This window comes from Salmo trutta, chromosome 15, assembly GCF_901001165.1.
Source record: "Salmo trutta chromosome 15, fSalTru1.1, whole genome shotgun sequence".
Lineage (NCBI taxonomy): Eukaryota > Metazoa > Chordata > Actinopteri > Salmoniformes > Salmonidae > Salmo > Salmo trutta.
In genome coordinates, this window is record NC_042971.1 from 9,428,289 (window position 1) to 9,444,817 (window position 16,529).

The 16,529-nt window shown below is 42.0% G+C and overlaps 1 protein-coding gene across 2 annotated transcripts in view; it reads right to left on the reverse strand.

The window, feature by feature from the left end:
* The window catches only part of LOC115148439 (serine/arginine repetitive matrix protein 3), a 157,585-nt gene that overhangs the window by 38,784 nt on the left and 102,272 nt on the right, over positions 1-16,529 (reverse strand). The gene's annotated exons all lie outside the window — the stretch shown is intronic.

Genomic DNA, 16,529 nt, shown 5'->3' on the forward strand with positions numbered 1-16,529 from the left:
TGGTACCCATGAGGATATTAATACACACACACACACACACACACACACACACACACACACACACACACACACACACACACGGTTGATTTACTCGGTGGAACAGAGCAGACAGGGCAGGACTCAAAGATATATTTGCAAGGCAGTGAGGAGGAGTGATGGCTAACTGTCATGGCAAAGGCAAAATATGGGAACCACTAAGTCTTAGTGACTAAGACACGGTGCAGACAGGAGATGGAGAATATAGCCAGGCACAGAGAGCAACAGCATCACACACACACACACACACACACACACACACACACACACACACACACACACACACACACACACGGCTAGTCATTTTCAATATCACACGTTTCCCGTCCTATCAGAGAGAGCAGCAAGGCTTATCGCCATCTGTCACAACGGGCGCTGGTGCGTGTGTAACGCCACGTCATCTCCAAACGTGGGGCATAAATGTACAGCTTGACCAGAAGGGGATAAGATGGCTGGCCAGAAACCATATGTAGTGGAATGCGTTTCCCTTAGTATGGCTTAATTGATACACGACACAACTGGGGAAAGGACATGCAGGTGATTTGCTGTGCCAGCTCAACTTAAAATCTCCCTAGTCCTTTCTTCCGGCCCCTGTGTTTGTGTGTGTGTACACACGTGAGAGAGAGATGATTCGCTGTGTGTGGGCATGCGTGCGTGTGGCCTGCGCATGTGTCAGATGATTCACTTTGCTAGATCACCAATTCCCCAGAGTCATTCCTTGATGCCCCTTTCTACATACCATGTTTTATTCTGACAGCAGAAATAGGGGTGGAGCTCACTTTAAACCCCAGTGGTACACAACACATCAATACACTCAATCCTGTTAGCCAATTTCTCAACGTTATCAGCATTGGCTAGAATCCTGTGGGTCACCATCATGTGCGGGTGAAACTCATAGTAATTTAATAGGATCTCTGTGGTGAAACTCAGATTGACATATTAGGAATTTAATAGGATCACTGTGGTAAAACTCATAGATTGACACATTAGTAATTTAATAGGATCTCTGTGGTGAAACTCAGGTTAACATTTTAGTAATTTAAAAGGATCTCTGTGGTGAAACTCATAGATTGACATATTAGTAATTTAATAGGATCTCTGTGGTGAAACTCAGATTGACATATTAGTAATTTAATAGGATCTCTGTGGTAAAACTCATAGATTGACATATTAGTAATTTAATAGGATCGATGTGGTGAAGCCCAGATTGACATATTACTAATTTAATAGGATCTCTGTGGTATATACGTATACTTTATGTTAGAAGAACCAGAGTGGGATAATTGCCTATTGAATGTATGTTTTGTGGCTATGTTAACTAATGCAGTACTAGATATACTGTATTTGTATGTGGGTGGAAAACAAGCTCTATTTCTCAGCGTAGCTTTGTAACAAACCCGTTCAGACATTACCACTGACAACCGCTCCAATGTCCACACACAGATTGTACAGTTCTGGATGGGAGTCATGACTCCCTGCCAGTTAGTTCTATTGGAGGACTGCCAGAAGAACACAGAGCACACAGTCTCTGAGAAGGAAAACTGTTCAGCGAGCATCACAGAGGAGCTATTTAGAACACAACTCAAGGTCAAATGCAGAGAGAGCTGTGGAAGGAATCAAGGACGACCCCCTTTATGATTCCTTTTGTTCAATATCTTGTATTTTAGAATTTGTCAATCTGCTACTTAGCATTTTACAACATGCTCTCTCTATCAGTTGTTTCAATGGCACTATCTTTCTCTGTAGATGTAGCAAAAGCTGCTGAACTGAACATACTGCGTGAGCTGTCCACTGGTGGTCGGTGCTGAAACACATTCAGAAGCTGCTGAACTGAACACACTGCGGGAGCTGTCCACTGGTGGTCGGTGCTGAAACACATTCAAAAGCTGCTGAACTGAACACACTGGGGGAGTTGTCCACTGGTGGTCGGTGCCTCTGAAACACATTCCCACTCAGTAAAAGAGACTCTCTTTGTTCATTGCCAGTCAGTCACGGCACCAATCCCAATAAATAGTGAAAATAATAGCAGTAGTCTGAACCAGACCAGAAAGCTGTGTAGGTGCTGTGTCTATTTATCCCAGAATTGCCCAGCGATATCAGTACCGCGGCTAGGGACAGGAGATTAAGGTAGTGGTCTAGGAGGTCTGACAGTACAGAACAGAGACAGCCCAGTGTGACACCACCACTAGTCACTCCCTGCTCTACTGTAGTGTGTGTGTGTGTGTGTGTGTGTGTGTGTGTGTGTGTGTGTGTGTGTGTGTGTGTGCGTGTGTGTGTGCGTGTGCGTGTGCGTGTGCGTGTGTGAGACACCAGTCATTCCCTGCTCTATAGCAATCTCTAGTAATTTCTCAGCCTAGCAGGGCTTGTCAGCCACATCACAATCACAACAGAGTGGCAAAGAACTCAACTCACTTTATATTCATATCTTTCCATGCATGAGGCAGGCCCCATCACCATACGTAATGTTACTTTACTGTGTTTGTGTGCATCACTGTAGTCACTAGACATACAGTGAGGGAAAAAAGTATTTGATCCCCTACTGATTTTGTATGTTTGCCCACTGACAAAGAAATTATCAGTCTATAATTTTAATGGTAGGTTTATTTGAACAGCGAGAGACAGAATAACCAAAAAATCCAGAAAAACGCATGTCAACAATGTTATAAATTGATTTGCATTTTAATGAGGGAAATAAGTATTTGACCCCTCTGCAAAACATGACTTAGTACTTAGTGGCAAAACCCTTGTTGGCAATCACAGAGGTCACGTTTCTTGACGTTTCTTGTAGTTGGCCACCAGTTGGCCACCAGGTTTGCACACATCTCAGGAGGGATTTTGTCCCACTCCTCTTTGCAGATCTTCTCCAAGTCGTTAAGGTTTTGAGGCTGATGTTTGGCAACTTGAACCTTCAGCTCCCTCCACAGATTTTCTATGGGATTAAGGTCTGGAGACTGGCTAGGCCACTCCAGGACCTTAATGTGCTTCTTCTTGAGCCACTCCTTTGTTGCCTTGGCCGTGTGTTTTGGGTCATTGTCATGCTGGAATACCCATCCACGACCCATTTTCAATGCCCTGGCTGAGGGAAGGAGGTTTTCACCCAAGATTAGACGGTACATGGCCCCGTTCCTTGCCCCTTTGATGTGGTGAAGTTGTCCTGTCCCCTTAGTAGAAAAACACCCCCAAAGCATAATGTTTCCACCTCCATGTTTGACGGAGGGGATGGTGTTCTTGGGGTCATAGGCAGCATTCCTCCTCCTCCAAACACGGTGAGTTGAGTTGATGCCAAAGAACTCCATTTTGGTCTCATCTGACCACAACACTTTCACCCAGTTGTCCTCTGAATCATTCAGATGTTCATTGGCAAACTTCAGACGGGCATGTATATGTATTCTTGAGCAGGGGGACCTTGTGGGTGCTGCAGGATTTCAGTCCTTCATGGCGTAGTGTGTTACCAATTGTTTTCTTGGTGACTATGGTCCCAGCTGCCTTGAGATCATTGACAAGATCCTCCCGTGTAGTTCTGGGCTGATTCCTCACCGTTCTCATGATCATTGCAACTCCACGAGGTGAGATCTTGCATGGAGCCCCAACCCAGGGGGGATTGACAGTTCTTTTGTGTTTCTTCCATTTGCAAATAATCGCACCAACTGTTGTCACCTTCTCACCAAGCTGCTTGGCGATGGTATTGTAGCCCATTCCAGCCTTGTGTAGGTCTACAATCTTGTCCCTGACATCCTTGGAGAGCTCTTTGGTCTTGGCCATGGTGGAGAGTTTGGAATCTGATTGATTGATTGTTTCTGTGGACAGGTGTCTTTTTTACAGGTAACAAGCTGCGGTTAGGAGCACTCCCTTTAAGAGTGTGCTCCTAATCTCAGCTCGTTACCTGTATAAAAGACACCTGGGAGCCAGAAATCTTTCTGATTGAGAGGGGGTCAAATACTTATTTCCCTCATTAAAATGCAAATCAATTTATAACATTTCTGACATGCGTTTTTCTGGATATTTTTGTTGTTATTCTGTCTCTCACTTTTCAAATAAACCTACCATTAAAATTATAGACTGATCCTTTCTTTGTCAGTGGGCAAATGTACAAAATCAGCAGGGGATCAAATACTTTTTTCCCCCACTGTATATCTCCCTCTCTAACTTTAAGCATCAGCAGTCAGAGCAGCTTACCGATCACTGTACCTGTAACTGCCATCACTGTACCTGCCAATCTGAAAATAGCACACCCAACTACCTCATCCCCATATTATTACTTACCCTCTTGCTCTTTTGCACCCCAGTATCTCTACTTGCACATCATCATCTGCACGTCTGTCACTCCAATATTAATGCTAAATTGTAATGATTTCGCCTCTATGGCCTATTTATTGCCTACCTCCCTACTCTTCTACATTTGCACACACTGTACATAGATTTTTCTATTTTTCTTTGCGATTGTGTTGTGTTATTGACTGTACGTTTGTTTATGTGTAACTCTGTGTTGTTGTTTTTTGTCGCACTGCTTTGCTTTATCTTGGCCAGGTCGCAGTTGTAAATGAGAACTTGTTCTCAACTGGCCTACCTGGTTAAATAAGGTGAAATAAAAAAAATTGCTGAAATAAAAGATCCCAGAATTGTTTGCTTCTGTGGACAGGTGTCTTTTATACAGGTAACAAACTGAGATTAGGAGCACTCCCTTTAAGAGTGTGCTCCTAATCTCAGATCGTTACCTGTATAAAAGACACCTGGGAGCCAGAAATCTTTCTGATTGAGAGGGGGTCAAATACTTATTTCCCGCATTAAAATGCAAATCAATTTATAACATTTCTGACATGCGTTTTTCTGGATTTTGTTGTTGTTATTCTGTCTCTCACTGTTCAAATAAACCTACCATTAAAATTATAGACTGATCCTTTCTTTGTCAGTTGGGCAAACGTACAAAATCAGCAGGGGATCAAAGACTTTTTTTCCCTCACTGTATATACTATGTCTGGGTGTGGGTTCTACATTGTGTTCTACCCTTCCGTGCCTTGACAGTGCTATAAAAAGAGGGAGAGGGTGAAAAGCTTTAAAATAGAATAGGATCGTATTGTGCACTCACACACCAAAACAAAATGCTTGGCTTTAGGCACTCTCCTTCCTTCACACTTCACTGTCCTGATGATAGCAGGCTGAGATATATTAACGCTTTACACCCGCTCTGTTTACTGACAGCTAGTGTAAAGACATAAATAAGGTGTCAGACTCACAACCGCAAGCTATAAGAGCTCTGTGGAACGGATAGTTATAGTGTACTGTAATGTCCTCCTCCTCCTCCTCTCTTCTCCTATTCCTCCCCTTGTCTCCTCTTCCTCACCCTCCTGGCCTCCTCCTCCACCACCGTCTTGTGATGGAAAATGTTATGTTTGTGCTTTTCTAATAACCAATTTCTGTCTTCATGCAAGTGACTGATTGAACGAATCCTCACCATCAGTATCTGCAATTTGGCAGTACGCACAGAACCTTGTTTTGAGAATGAAAGGATATCTCAGTTTCAAGATCTCAGCTTGGAGAGAAGAAGCCTCGTGACGTATTAGTCGGTCACATGCATGAACCAAACTTTAATGATGAATAAGCTAAATCATGCAAATGTAACTTGTCTGTGTAAGCAGTATATAAGAGAACTAACGGGACTGCCCTGGTGGAGCTCACACCAGACCGGTACTTTATGCATCTAAATTTGACTGTGACCTCTCAAGCTTGCTGTTAATATACAACGATTCATTTAAGATTGACTTCAAGTGTCCCTGTGTAGAATATACACGACAGTCTCCTTCCTCTCTGGACTCCTCTCACATGGATTTATGGCGCAGCCAAGCCTAAAGTCAGACACCTCGGTTCTCCCCGATTGGTCTACCCTGCGGGATTGTCTGAGGGGATTGGCTAACCATGGGCAGTGGGCGTACGCTTAACGGTGCGTGTAACAGCTGTGGTTTTACAATAATACTGGGGTTGAGGTTGATGTGCTGTGGGGCTAGAATACCCCTGCATCACCTGTGGATCTTCTGACCAGAAGATGTTTGTTTGAGATTCCAGGCCTCTCTGCAGAGGTTATGCATTTTGATCATTTTTTTTCTCTCTTCATTTCAGACGCAAATGTAACAGTATTCCTTCTGTCCCTCTCCTTGCCCCAACCTGGGATCGAAACAGGAACCCTCGACTTTGAATCATCGTTACCTATCGCTCCACAAAAACCGCAACTCTTGCAGAGCAAGAGAAACAACTACTTCAAGGTCTCAGAGTGAGTGGCATCACTGATTGAAATGCCACTAGCGCGCACCGCAAACTATCCTGCCATTTCACACCGGTTACACAAAGATCAATCAAAATGTTATTTGTCACATGCGCCGAATACAACAGGTGTAGACTTTACTGTGAAATGCTTTCGAGCCCTTTCCCAACAATGCAGAGACAAAAAGAAAGAAAGAAACAAGAAAATACGTTTTTTGAGGGGAAATGGTAACAAAATAAAACGAGGCTATATACAAGGAGTACCGGTGCCAAGTCAATGTGCAGGGGTACACCTCTATTCTAAAAAAGGGCGATCTAAATGTATTCATGGTAAACTAGAGCCCATTCACAGACAAATACCTACTGGGAATTATTCAGTGTAGTTCCGTAACACAACGAAATCTGTCCTTTCTGGGTCTCTCAGATGCAAGATTGCTTTTTGAGTTGCATTAGAGTGGTAAAAATCTATTCTAAACTCAAAATCAATGTGCATAAATGGTGATGTATTGACTTTTTTTCAGGGGCTATTAGTGGACTAGCAGCCAAACTTTACATCTCTGATCCTGTCTGTTAATTAGTGCTGTTGTGGGGGTTAAATGTCACTGATTAACACACACACACACACACACACACACACACACACACACACACACACACACACACACACACACACACACACACACACACACACACACACACACACACACACACACATCTGTTTAAATTAATGTTAAACTGAGTGTGGATTGTGTGTGTGTGCGAGTGTGTGTGTGTCCATACAGTAGAGAACAGAGAGAACAGCAGCGATAGATACGCTAAATGAGTCGAGGGCCATTTTGCCAGCCCCATTGCCCTCAACATACACAGTCACAGTGACTGACTAGGGCATACAGTATATCAGACAGACTGGCTCCCTGTTCCTGTCTCGCCAGCCCAGCCCTGACAAATCACCTCGATTAAACAGCCTGATTGAAGTAATTAGACAGAAGCAAGAGAGAGAGAAAGAGAGACAGAGAGAGAGAAAGAAAGAGTCTCCATTAGCTTGGGGCTCAGGGAAATCAAATTCAAAATGCTTTAATGGCATGAATGACAAGGCCAGTGTTGTCAAAGCGAAGTGATACACATAAAAAAAAATCTAGAGCTGTGTTCGAATACTCATACTAACCGCAGTAACCATACTATTTGTGATGTGAATTGATTATTATAATATGCTTATTGGTCATAGTATGGATATAGTATGCCAAAAGTTCCCCGATGTGGTACTAAATTCGACAAAATATGAAGTATACATGTAGAGGACACTATTTCCGTACTTTATGGTCCATAATGCAATTCTTCAGGAAATGGGCGTGGCTTCACATCGTTTCCAGATTTGAAGAAAATGGCAGAAAATACGCAGTCGAAGTACAACGAGAGCGGATACAAATTCATTACTTTAAACTAATTATGACAAATGTTAAGAATCAGTATTCAAGTATCATTACAGCAGTATGTACCGGTATGTCGTTAGCTAGCTACCTAACATTAGTTGGCTACTTATACATCAAACTTGCCAGTATAATAACTATAGGCTAACTAACTAACTAACTAACTAACTAACTAACTAACTAACTAACTAACTAACTAACTAACTAACTAACTACCCACCCAATGTTTATTGACTTGACTAGTCCCGTCATTCTTAGCTTAGCTAAATGGTTTAGACATTGTGCGTTCTCAATGGACATTCGGGTGCTTTTGTAAATTCGCTCTGGCTATCTACTCCGATTTCAGAGGACTCTCGTCTAAGTGTACCAGAGAGCAGAACAATTAATTTACTAGCGCTCAACACCCGTTGAATATGGCCGGTGTCAGTAAACATCGGCAAAAAAGCGTCATTAAATTGTTTCCAGCAGTACAGTTACAGTGACCAACGCTCTGGATAACATGATAACAGCCTAACCAGCTCTGCGAGGGCGAGTAAAATGATCAGAGTGGTCCCATTTATGTCTGGAAGTAGCTAACAAGCTAGCCAACATTAGCTTGGGTGCTTGACTGCCGTTGTAAGGTCAGAACGCTCAAATTCAACCATACTCCTCGGCCCGAGCTTCCAGTGTACGCTCCAAGAGCAAAACGCTCTGAATTTAGAAACGGACAATCTGACAACACTGACTAATTAGCTACCAAGAGGTTGCATAGCAACAGCATCAACTTCCGGTAGACATGTGAAGAGCTAGAACGCTCAACTGAAAGCATACTGTTTGTTTATAGTATACTAAAATTAACTAATAGTATATAGTATGCAGTAAATACTCATTAAGTATGTAGTATACAGTATGTTAGTATGGGTATTCGAACATAGCTTATGTCTCTGGGCTAGAGAGAGACTGTTTTTACAACATCTCAACTCACATCCCCAGGTGCAGCCGTAGCACACGTCGGACAAAGGCAGTGGCCATCAATACTTGTGCAATAAGTTTATGCCAATATGATGCAGTTAGTAAGATTGAGTGGCTTTGGGTTTGGTGAAGAGGGGTAAAGAAATTGATTTAAATTTCAGAGACCAAATTAAAAGACTAGCAACAACTTCATAATGAAATGGTTCAACTCTCATGTGGAGGAGAACATTTAAATCAGGAATTTAATTGAATAACAAATTATAAAGTTGCACATGTTCAAGTGAGATGTGCTTATACTGTAGAGTCGAGAAAGGCAGAAAGAGTGGGAGGAAGATGGAAAGAGAGAGAGCAGAGAGAGAGGTGTGTGGAGAGAGGAGAATACTGAATTTCTTCACAAAGCTGCCCTCTACATCTCCCACACAGCAGCAGCTCTAGGAGGATAAGCAGATCCGCGGATGACATGACAGTGCACCAATTCTCTGCCTCTCTTTCTGATTGCTCATCCTCACTAAGCCCTTGACCAATAGGAACAACATTTGGGGGAATAAACACAGTGGCTAGATGGTCCAAAGCAGATTCAAGTCAGATTCACGTAGGGCAGGCAACTATAGCCCGAGTCCCAGTTGTGTTTGTGCTGTCTTTGTCAACTCATTTGATGTCATTGTCATGTGGCGTTGGCAAGACAGAGCAAACAGGTCTGGGACTCAGGATAGTGCTGAACTTGGTGACATTGAATAAGAGGGGCATTTGCTCTTAGCCTGGTAAATCCCTCCTGCTCCTGCCTGGTGGAGATTAATCCCTGCAGACTTTATAAAGAGCTTGTCCCTACTTGGCTGTGGAAAACACTCTCATCAGAAGACTTCTTCATAATGAGAAAGATATTTCGCTCTCTCTATACAACTTCATGTGATAGTAGCAAGACCACAGTCTCCTCTTTTAATAAGACTTCCTTGCTACATTCCTCCCTTGATTTTTCTATTTCATCCTGTCTGTCACTAACACCTCAATCAGACCGACAGCATCATTGCATTTTGGTACACCAGAAGTACAGTTGAAGTCGGACGTTTACACACACTTAGGTTGGAGTCATTAAAACTCGTTTTTCAACCACTCCACAAATTTCTTGTTAACAAACTATACTTTTGGCAAGTCGGTTAGGACATCTACTTTGTGCATGACACAAGTAATTTTTCCAACAATTGTTTACAGACAGATTATTTCACTTATAATTCACTGTATCACAATTCCAGTGGGTCAGAAGTTTACATACACTAATTTGACTGTGCCTTTAAACAGCTTGGAAAATTCCAGAAAATGATGTCATGGCTTTAGAAACTTCTGATAGGCTAATTGACATAATTTGAGTCAATTGGAGGTGTACCTGTGGATGTATTTCAAGGCCTAACTTCAAACACAGTGCCTCTTTGCTTGACATCATGGGAAAATCAAAAGAAATCAGCCAAGATCTCAGAAAATAAATTGTAGACCTCCACAAGTCTGGTTCATCCTTGGGAGCAATTTCCAAATGCCTGAAGGTACCACGTTCCTCTGTACAAACAATAGTACGCAAGTATAAACACCATGGGACCACGCAGCCATCATACCGCTCAGGAAGAAGATGCGTTCTGTCTCCTAGAGATGAATGTACTTTGGTGCGAAAAGTGCAAATCAATCCCAGAACAACAGCAAATGACCTTGTGAAGATGCTGAAGGAAACAGGTACAAAAGTATCTATATCCACAGTAAAACGAGTCCTATATCGACATCAGCCTTGTCTCAGGATGGTAAGTTGGTGGTTGAAGATATCCCTCTAGTGGTGTGGGAGCTGTGCTTTGGCAAAGTGGGTGGGGTTATATCCTGCCTGTTTGGCTCTGTCCGCTGTTATCATCGGACGTTATAGTGTCTCCTGACCCATCCTGTCTCAGCCTCCAGTATTTATGCTGCAGTAGTTTATGTGTCGGGGGGCTAGGATCAGTCTGTTATATCTGGAGTATTTTTCCTGTCTTATCCGGTGTCCTGTGTGAATTTAAGTATGCTCTCTCTAATTCTCTCTTTTTTTCTTTCTCTCTCTCAGAGGACCTGAGCCCTATTACCATGCCTCAGGACTACCTGGCATGATTACTCCTTGCTGTCCCCAGTCCGCCTGGCCGTGCTGCTGCTCCAGTTTCAACTGTTCTGCCTGCGGCTATGAAACCCTGACCTGTTCACCGGACGTGCTACCTGTCCCAGACCTGCTGCTTTCAACTCTCTAGAGACAGCAAGAGCGGTAGAGATGCTCTCAATGACACTGACATTTACTCCTGAGGTGCTGACCTGTTGCACCCTCAACAACTACTGTGATTATTATTATATGACCATGCTGGTCATTTATGAACATTTTAACATCTTGGCCATGTTCTGTTATAATCTCCACCCGGCACAGCCAGAAAAGGACTGGCCACCCCTCATAGCCTGGTTCCTCTTTAGGTTTCTTCCTAGGTCTTGGCCTTTCTAGAGAGTTTTTCCTAGCCACCGTGCTTCTACACCTCCATTGCTTGCTGTTTGGGGTTTTAGGCTGGGTTTCTGTACAGCACTTTGAGATATCAGCTGATGTAAGAAGGGCTATATAAATAAATGTGATTGATAAATTTAACATGAAAGGCCGCTCAGCAAGGAAGATGCCACTGCTCCAAAACCGCCATAAAAAAAGCCAGACTACGGTTTGCAACTGCACATGGGGACAAAGATTGTACTTTTTGGAGAAATGTCCTCTGGTCTGATGAAACAAAAATAGAACTGTTTGGCCATAATGACCATCGTTATGTTTGGAGGAAAAAGGGGGGGCTTGCAAGCCGAAGAACAGCATCCCAACCGTGAAGTACGGGGGCGGCAGCATCATGTTGTGGGGGTGCTTTGCTGCAGGAGGGACTGGTGCTCTTCACAAAATAGATAGCATCATGAGGAAAGAAAATGATGTGGATATATTGAAGCTACATCTCAAGACATCAGTCAGGAAGTTAAAGCTTGGTCGCAAATGGGTCTTCCAAATGGACAATGACCCCAAGCATACTTCCAAAGTTGTGGCAAAATGGCTTAAGGACAACAAAGTCAAGGTATTGGAGTGGCCATCACAAAGCCCTGACCTCAATCCTATAGAAAATGTGTGAGCAGAACTAAAAAAGCGTGTGCGAGCAAGGAGGCCTACAAACCTGACTCAGTTACACCAGCTCTGTCAGGAGGAATGGGCCAAAATTCACCCAACTTATTGTGGGAAGCTTGTGGAAGGCTACCCAAAACATTTGATCCAAGTTAAACAATTTAAAGGCAATGTTACCAAATACTAATTGAGTGTATGTACACTTCGACCCAAGTTAAACCATTTAAAGGCAATGTTACCAAATACTAATTGAGTGTATGTAAACTTCTGACCCACTGGGAATGTGATGAAAGAAATAAAAGCTGAAATTAATCATTCTCTCTATTATTATTCTGACATTTCACATTCTTAAAATAAAGTGGTGATTCTAACTGACCTAAAACAGGGAATTTTTACTAGGATTAAATGTCAGGAATTGTGAAAAACCGAGTTTAAATGTATTTGGCTAAGGTTATATGATCCTTATTTAGTATTTGTCAAGAGCTACAGTTTTTTTCCCCCTATTGTAAATGTCTTTCAAATGATTTCCTTTAAAACTTCCGACTTCAACTGTACATTCATTTCCAATGGAAAGCTGCGTTTGCATTGCATTGCAGAGGCAGTTGCAGTGCATTCTGTGTTCTGTGTGGTCCAACGTATGCATTAAAATGTATGCGTAGACTTGACAGAAATAGTAGCAAAAGGTGTAGTTTGTTGACCACATCCATAAAAAAATATGGACTACATAATGAAAAAAGACTGCAGAATTTATTATTGATGCAATGACGATGTCTGTCTGATCAAGGCGTAAACACCCCTCTCTTTTCTACACTAAAGTAAACCTTAAGGTATTCAGGATGTTAAGTGACTTAAGATTCCTGGGTTCAAATACTATTTAGGTATTTAAATTACAGTATTGGCTATATACTCATATTTTCAAATACAAATATTTCAATACTGCATGTTTTTCAACCCAGGTCTTTTTAATACTTGAAATAATGTATTTGGAAATACGTTCTTGAAAATAGTTTCAAATAGTATATGATATTTATAGGAAATTCTAAAACAATCTGGGCCACATTATTTTAAAATACTCAAATACACAGAAAATAAGTATCTCAAATACAAATAACCAAATACACCTGTATTTGAACCTAGGTCAGGAGGAGGTGTTGGGGAGAAAGCCAAATTCAATCCCAGGAACCCCAAAAAGTGAATACAATATCATGAGTTTCTGAATATGAAGCACACAATCTATAGCCTACACTCTTGTAATGAAGTTGGCTTTGCAATATGATGGCTTTATACGGTTTAAAGGCGTTTGCAAATATCCCATGTGTATCCTTGTGTGTCCTTTTCCAAAATGATTATTTGGCTGTCCCCATAGGAGAACCCTTTTTGGTTCCAGGTATAACTATTTTGTGTTCCATGTAGAACCCTCTGTGGAAAGGGTTCTACCTGGAACCAAAAGGGTTCTTCAAAGGGTTCTCCTATGGGGACAGCCAAAGAACTGTTTTAGGTTCTAGACAGCACCTTTTTTTCAAAGAGTGTATGCGTGTTTGTCCCTGTCTGTGTATAATCCTACTTCACACAACAAATACCATTTCCCTGAAGCTCCGCGTGCAAATACTCTCATCTTCCTGAGGAGGCTAGGGAGGTGAAAGGACCACTTTCCTCAGTCTTATCACAGCTTTTCTAAAATCGCCCATCAGTGTGTTGTGGATGGAGGAGCTAGACAAGCCTCAGTTCAGCCAGCATACAGCAGTGTGTAGTTTTAACTAAGTGAGCGTGGCGTTGTGAAAGACGAGTGTTAACTAAGTAAGTGGGTGATGCTGTAGGCCTTTGTGGATGAAGGACCTAGCAAAGCAAGTGTTCAGTCAGCAGTATGTAGCGTAGGTTTAACTAGGTGAGGTAGTGTGTCCTTGATCGTTTACGTCCCCCATTAATAGGACAGAGGAAAGGCTGGGGCTCTCCACAGGGACTAATCATGCAATGCTCATTACAGCTCAATTACTTCCTGGAATAACACCACAACACACTGCTACTGTGCACTGTTAGTAGCATTTTGGTGGCGGCAGTGTACTATGATACAGTGCCTTCAGAAAGTATTAACAGCCCTTGACTTTTTCCATATTTTGCTGTGTTACATCCTGAATTTAAAATGTCAATGGCCTATATACAATACCCCATATTGTCAAAGTGGAATTATGTTTATAGATTTTCTTTTACAAATGTATAAAAAATTAAGTAAAAAAGTATTTAACCCCCTAAATAAGATCATGAGTACAAATTTGCTTAAGAACACATATATATATATATTTTTTTTTTATTTAACAATTTATTTAGGCAAGTCAGTTAAGAACAAATTCTTATTTACAATGACGGCCTACCAGGGAACAGTGGGTTAACTACCTTGATCAGGGGCAGAACAACAGATTTTACCTTGTCAGCTTGGGGATTCGATCTAACGCTCTAACCATTAGGCTACCTGCCGCTCCTGATAATAATATAATAAGTTGCATGGACTCTGTGTGCAATAACAGTGTTTAACATGATTTTTTGATGACTACCTCATCTCTGTACCCTACTGGTATATTTCACCAGTCACCCGCAAAGCCAATTCCTCCTTCGGCCACCTTTCCTTCCAGTTCTCTGCTGCCAATGACTGGAACGAACTGCAAAAATCACTGAAGCTGGAGACTCATATCTCCCTCACTAGCTTTAAGCACCAACTGTCAGAGCAGCTCACAGATCACTGCACCTGTACATAGCCAATCTGTAAATAGCCCATCCAACTACCTCATCACCATATTGTTATTTATTTTGCTCCTTTGCACCCCAGTACTGCTACTTGCACACTCATCTTCTGCACATCTATCACCCCAGTGTTTAATTTGCCATACTGTAATAATTTCGCCACTATGGCCTATTTATTGCCTCATCCCCCTTATCCTACCTCATTTGCACACACTGTATATAGACTTTCTCTATTGTATTATTGACTGTATGTTTGTTTATTCCATGTGTAACTCTGTGTTGTTTTTTGTGTCACACTGCTTTGCTTTATCTTGGCCAGGTAGCAGTTGTAAATGAGAACTTGTTCTCAACTAGCCTACCTGGTTAAATAAAGGTGAAATAAAAAAATAAACAATACAATTATCTGTAAGGTCCTTCTGTCGAGCATTGAATTTCAAACACAGATTCAACCACAAAACCCAGGGAGGATTTGATCAACAACCAAATTGACAAATAGAAGAATTTAAAAAATAACAATGTGCAAATATTGTACAATCCAGGTTTGCAACGCTCTTAGAGACTTACCCAGGAAGGTGAATACTTATGTATATTACATATTTCTGTGTTTCATATTTCTGTGTTTTCACTTTGTCATTATGGGTATTGTGTGTAGCTGGGTTAGAGGAGAAAAAAAGTAATCCATTTTGAATTCAGGCTGTAACACAACAGAGTGTGGAATAAGTGGTGTATGAATACTTCCTGAAGGCACTGTATATATACCCCAAAACACACTGCTATAGGGTTGAGTATAAGTCAGTGCGTAGCATAGTTGTTATAGAGGGATAAAGATACAGATTTTTATTGGGGCGCCAGGCAGGTATTTACACTGCCGATGTGAAAAGAGTAGGATAGATAGAGTACTGCTACCAGCCACACACACATCAGCAGAAGATACTGCCTAGAGTGTAGCCTGTTTACCAGATAGCCAGTGGAGAGAATGGATAAGACACACAATATAAACACAAGTCACAGCACAGGGGTAAACCAACCAATGATATCTTATACAATATTAATGATTAGAGCAACTCCAAGGCAATTTAATAGAGGTAACAGACAATAAAGAACCCAGTTATCAACATTAGATGATTTGCAATAATCTGTATTCATTCACAGAGTGAAGAGTGAGTTGGTGCATGAATGTGTGTGTGTAAGTGTGTGTGTGTGCGTGTGGGGGGGGTGTATTTGTGTGCCAAAACAAAACAAGGCCTTTAAATGTTCCAAAGTCAGAGAACAGGAGATGGAGAAGGGAAGGAGAAGAGAAGGAGAAGAAGAGAAGGGGGCGAGGGTCTTAGTTGTAGGCCAACTCCAGGACTCCCATTTTCATTTGTTTGTTTGACAAAGCTTCACAACAATGTTGCTAGTAATCCAAGAGATCCAAGTGTTGAACGGCCACAACAGGTTCCAAACACTTCAGGAGTAGAGCGATAACACAGGCGATCAAACACAGGCGATCAAACACAAAACTTTTATAATCTAAGCACTCTGAAAATGACCATGGCTTCTGCAATTGGTTGCGCACACATTGAAAACTGCCACGCTGACCAAGAACTCTCACACCTATTTAGGAGAGCCATATTTACTTCCTCCATTCTGACAGACAGTGCACTCTTAAAGTTGCAGCGCACGGTGTAGGCTCCATCCAGGATTTTGCCACACTCCTCCCCCCATGAAAAAACAATGCCTGTAGAAACGGAGAGGATGCAGGCTTTGGTAGGCTAGGTTCATACTAAGCAAAACCAGGGAAGTACTCATCAGAGTCCTCCAAGAAGAGTTCCTGCCGGCGTTGCTTTTGCCTGCGATCCAGCTCTTCTGCCATAGGGTAGCAGGGCTTTAGGTCAACAGTATGTACCGTCCGAACATCTTCCCCAGTGTTCTCCAGAGAATTTCCATCTCAAAGCCAGCTTTGCAGAGAACTGTTTGGCCACCTTTGGCAGAAGATGAGAACGGAC